This window comes from Berghia stephanieae, chromosome 12 (genome assembly GCF_034508935.2).
Source record: "Berghia stephanieae isolate SIO BIC M18660-M18661 chromosome 12, UCSD_Bste_1.3, whole genome shotgun sequence".
Taxonomy (NCBI): Eukaryota; Metazoa; Mollusca; class Gastropoda; order Nudibranchia; family Aeolidiidae; genus Berghia; species Berghia stephanieae.
Genome location: NC_088371.1, coordinates 30,549,914 through 30,555,821, shown reverse-complemented (window position 1 = coordinate 30,555,821; position 5,908 = coordinate 30,549,914). Strand labels below are relative to the sequence as shown.

The 5,908-nt window shown below is 35.6% G+C and overlaps 1 protein-coding gene across 1 annotated transcript in view; it reads left to right on the top strand.

Moving 5' to 3' along the window:
* Positions 1–1,125, top strand: part of LOC144957632 (NXPE family member 2-like) — a 17,137-nt gene extending 16,012 nt beyond the window's left edge. Inside the window, exon 6 of the mRNA XM_078888976.1 lies at positions 1–1,125. This exon is cut by the window's left edge and continues 986 nt beyond it. The gene's annotated coding sequence lies outside the window, so the exon portion shown is untranslated.
* Positions 1,126–5,908: the final 4,783 nt, after the last annotated feature.

Sequence of the window (5,908 nt, the reverse complement as noted above, 5' to 3'; positions counted from 1 at the left end):
GTAATGGTTTAGCACCTAGGTATCTTAATGAATTCCTAAATGCTTATTCCCCATCTAGAATGCTACGGTCTTCATCTGACCACACTAAACTTCTAGTACACAACACGGTCTTCATCTGACCACACTAAACTTCTAGTACACAACACGGTCTTCATCTGACCACACTAAACTTCTAGTACACAACACGGTCTTCATCTGACCACACTAAACTTCTAGTACACAACACGGTCTTCATCTGACCACACTAAACTTCTAGTACACAACACGGTCTTCATCTGACCACACTAAACTTCTAGTACACAACACGGTCTTCATCTGACCACACTAAACTTCTAGTACACAACACGGTCTTCATCTGACCACACTAAACTTCTAGTACACAACACGGTCTTCATCTGACCACACTAAACTTCTAGTACACAACACGGTCTTCATCTGACCACACTAAACTTCTAGTACACAACACGGTCTTCATCTGACCACACTAAACTTCTAGTACACAACACGGTCTTCATCTGACCACACTAAACTTCTAGTACACAACACGGTCTTCATCTGACCACACTAAACTTCAAGTTCACAACACGGTCTTCATCTGACCACACTAAACTTCAAGTACACAACACGGTCTTCATCTGACCACACTAAACTTCAAGTACACAACACGGTCTTCATCTGACCACACTAAACTTCAAGTACACAACACGGTCTTCATCTGACCACACTAAACTTCAAGTACACAACACTTCAACTTCATTATTTCATGGTGGGAGATCGTTGTCAACCCTTGGTCCTCAAAAATGGAAAGATCTTCCCAGGGCTATTCGTGAAGCGTGAAGCGTCAAGTCTATATGCTTTCAAATCAAAGCTTAAACATTACTTTTTTTACAAAAGCATATCAATGCTATTTCAGTGTTTTACATTTATTCGATATCAATGTTTTTCTTCTTTTGAGTGATAACTGAAAATGTGTGTGTGTGTGTGTGTGTGTGTGTTGTGTGTGTGTAGTTTAGATTGTCTTTCTTGTAACTGTGAGGCGCATAGAGCATGACCTAGTCATGGTTATGAGCTATACAAGTGCCATATATTATTATTATTGTTATAAATACTTCTTCATTTTTGCAATTCTTCGGAGTTCAAATTCCATAACTTTAACCATATTATTGTTACTTTGATGCTCCATGGATAAAGTGTTGTTTAAAATAACACTATGATGTTTGGCATGGTCAGACACGGAAACGGAATCATGACAAATATTTTCCAGGCAGGGTAAATCAATGGGATCAACACTTCTGTCTTACTGTCATTATGTTTTAACTCTCTCCTTGCCGCCATTTTCCGGATTTTCCCCAAAACTTCACACCTATATAAAAATAGATTTGTTTCACTCAAACACAAAAGCTGTTAGTTCTTGCTATACATATTTTTTTTCGGCTAAACGAGCTCTTCAACACAGTGTTAATATACTTTAACTTTAGCAAACATTTTTGTTCAAATATTATGATGTTCAAAAGAAATCAAAATGAGAAAATTGTTGGCTACATCACGATTTTCCATGGGTGGTAAGGAGAGGGTTAAACTATCATCGCTCATCCACGACTTGGTAAAAGAACAACACTTTTCAATATGTTGAGGATTTTGTCACTGCTCTATCTCGTTTTAACTGTCTTTTTCTGATGGTGTTTACCAAAGTTGGTCGTATTCCAATCTCTTTTAATACCTCCTCGTTTTTTATTTTATCTTTCCATGAGATTCTAAGAAAAAAGAGTTAAAATTTCTCGGGCATATTTACAGAAAAAACGGAATTGAGAAGATTGTTCTTACGGGTAAAGTTGCTGGGAAGAGAAGAAGAGGGAGACAGAGGATAGATTACATTGACAATCTGAACGGATGGATTGGTGGAGGAGGAACAGGAATCAAGCTATTGAGAAGATCTGAGGGACATGATCACCGATCACCAACAGGCCTGGCACTTAATGATGATGATGATGATAATATCTCGTTATTTTTATATCACGGGACATAGGCATTGCACAAAAATCAGAGTCCCCGTACAGGCACGCTCCAGCTATAGATGGAACGAAATTGACGCCACTCAGCTCTTTGTTATTGATTTTAGCCAGCCATTTTTATGAGTAGTTCTCACCAAATTCCATTAATCAGACTAAGACTATTTATGGTTACATATAGTTTTGTTTTTTGGTACGTCGTATCCGACTGGCGGATGTTGTGACTATTATGCCTAAACGCGTAACATCAATAGACGTGTCCTGCTTGATTTTCGAGAACCGTGGCTCGAGTTAAACGTAGATGACGTCACTTAGGCCTTTGTTATTGTTTTTCGTTATTCATGTTTGTGAGTAATTGTCACTAAACTGTATTTACCAAACTATAAAAGTTCATGGTTACACAGAGTTTTGTGTGTTGATCCGTTATACTTCCGGGTGACAATGTTGTGAGCTTCTTAGCAAGCGCATACTATCTATAGGTCGACTTGTCAGTAGATTATTGGCGGGATATAGATAGTATGTGATTGGCTAAGAAGCTCACAACATTGCCATCCGGAAGTATAAAGGACCACCACACAAAACTGTGTTATTATGAACTTTTATAGTTCAGTGAGAATTACTCATATACGCGGATGGCAAAAAACAATAACAAAGACCAGAGTGACGTCAACTTTATTCTATCTATAAATTATATTAAGCGAATTTCTGTGCATGATGCAATGCCGGATAGAAAGAGAAAGAGAGAGAGAGAGAGAGAGAGAGAGAGGGAGAGAGAGAGAGAGGGAGAGAGAGAGAAAGAGAAAGAGAGAGAGAGAGCGAAAGAGAGAGAGAGAGCGAAAGAGAGAGAGAGAGAGAAGAAGAGAGAAGAGAGAGAGAAGAGAGAAGAGAGAAGAGAAGAGAAGAGAAGAAGAGAGAGAGAGAGAGAGAGAGAGAGAGAGAGAGAGAGAGAGAGAGAGAGAGAGAGAGCTGAACACAAGAACAGAACAAGCTTTGGCGAAATCAGTCAGCGAAATATAAAACAAGTATCTTGGAAGATCGCCCGGAAAAAGATGGGTGAAATGCATCGTTATTCCATTTGTGGCTTTATATGTCTAAGTGCAGGGCAAGACTTGGAATATTTTCTGTACATTATAGATAAATATTATTGATCTAAAGAATAACGATTGAAAAATAATCACCTAAAAAAATATCATTAAAAAAACCCCAAAGAAACGGAAAAAACCCACAAAATAAAGAACAACAGGAAATTAAAAAAAAAAACAAAACAAACAAACGAAAAAATCAACAAAGAAATAAACAAAAAACAAAAAACAAAAAACAAAACAAAAACAAACAATACAAACAAACGATCATTTCTCGGCCAAAATTTTCATTAAAGAAGTTAAAGCCCAGAAAACATTACTTAAAATGGTTATTTTTTTTCAGCCAAAATTACCAAAATGCTTATTTCTCAGCCAACATTTTGACCAGTCTCGCTATTTCACCGCATTCCTGAGGATAACACAATAGCAATGTTACTTAAAATACCGTATTTCATCATTGTTGATATATATTGACTTTCAAGTCAGAAAAGTGGGTGCTGCAGGCACTTATCGAGGATCGCGGGATCGTGGATAGCTCATAAGGTAGAGTCACACTCTCCCCGGCTAGCGGAGTTGCCGTACCAATAAGGTCGCGGGTTCGAGCCCTCATCTCAGCCGTGAAATTTTTATTCTCTAACTCTATTGTCTTCTGACACTTTCCTACTCATTTCATGTCTTGTTGTTTCTAACTTTCAAGCCAATTTCCACGAGTCTACATTATAACCTTCACACCCTATTTGTATACTGATCGAATTTCCTCTCTATGTGGCATAACTGTTTGTTGTTTTACTTTTTCTTTTTGTTCAATTATATTTTGAAAACATTTTAAGATGTTTTGAGGAAATATCTAAACACAGTGGTTCAAACAGGTCATTATGATGTAATGTGCGCGATGATGATTGGTCCATGTGTTGCGATAACATAAAATATTATTTGACCGTTGAGTCCAGACATGGACAGAGATGAATGGAATAGACGGAAGAGAATGGCCGGACTTTTGTCATCACAGAGTGCGGGCAGCCAACGTCAATGAGGACGACGCTGGATAGTGAGTGAGTTAGTGAGAGTCCAATAATTCAAAAAACGAATTATTCGACCACAACATTATGGCCAGGTAATTAAAAACAAATCAAATGGACCAATATGTAAAAAAAAGAAATTCGCTCTTACGGTCAATGTTTAAAATCATTCAGTCGTCTGCTCCTCTAAGTTAAAAAATGATTCGACAATTTACAGGTTCCATTATTTTTAATCTAAAAATTAAAATTTAGCTTTTATATAGAGCAATATCCCCTAAACGTTCTCAAAGCGCTTTACAAGGGATCCTTGGACAACGGCAACATTTAACATGTTGGACGGGACATGACACCTGTTATGCAATATTATATTTCTTTTCGGACAGAGACAACGCTGTTACCGGCCAAGTACTCTTTTTACACCTGAGTACGGTGAGAGAAAGAGAATAAAGGCCCTTCTCCAGGGACTTAACTATGCGTCGAGCGAGGCTCGCTCGAACCCAGGACCTTCCGATCCGAAAGCGAGTGTCATACCACTAGACCCCAAAACCAAAGGACGTCCATCCGAAAAGATTCAAATTTAAAAAAAAAGAAGGAAAATGATAATCAATATATTCCTCGAATACAGTTCTGTGGATGATTATATAATTAATTATTAGTAACGCTCATTCACATTCGGGGAGCGGGCAAGACTCATTCACAATGGAACGTGTAATAAAATTGTCATTCACTATCTGACCGATGACCATGCGCCATTGACCATGCATGCTATACGCTAATCTATCACTCATACTTTAGAAAATCACCATACGATATGAACCACTTGAAAGGTGAAACAAACGGTGGGATCTTTTTAGATTTCAGGGAGAGAAACCTCGCAGAACACATTTTATTTACAAACACTATAGTTAGTCCTCTCTTTAAACACGCTATCTTTCTTTGGTATTTACATATTATTATTATTATTATTATTATTATTATTATTATTATTATTATTATTATTATTATTATTAATATATTATTATATTCTTCTTCTTCTTCTTCCTCTTCTTCTTCTTCTTCTTCTTCTTCTTCTTCTTCTTCTTCTTCTTCTTCTTCTTTCTTCTTCTTCTTCTTCTTCTTCTTATTATTATTATTATTATCATTATTATTATTACTATTATTATTTTTATTACTATGATTATTATTATCATTATTATTATTATTATTATTATTATTATTATTATTATTATTATTATTATTATTATTATTATTATTATTATTATTATTATTATTATTATAACTATTATTATTATTATTATTATTATTATTATTATTATTATTATTATTATTATTATTATTATTATTATTATTATTATTATTATTTGATATAGCGCCAATATCCACAAATAGTGCTCAAAGCTGCTTTACAATAGTTTTTTTTTTTTATTATCACACATGTTCATTTATTCTACAAAATCACAACAACAGTCACACACAAATCTAGTTTGAAGTTCACATAAAATCACGATATAGTGCTTAGGCCACTGGGACCCCCCCTCCCCCCCCTTTGGGAGTTTATGCCACTATGTTTTTCAAATAATAGAACTTATTGGCCATACAAATTCCACTGTTACCGTAAAAATAAGTGTCATTTAAGAGAGTTATGGCTCTTTGAAAAAGTGAGTTGTGTCCCCTTGCAAAAAAGAGACAACATTTCTTCAAAGGCTCTGGAGACTACAATATTAATTCAAATATATGCAAATTGGGTATCAAACTGAAGGAAATTGAATATACTATCAAACTATGTGCACAAGCTTTC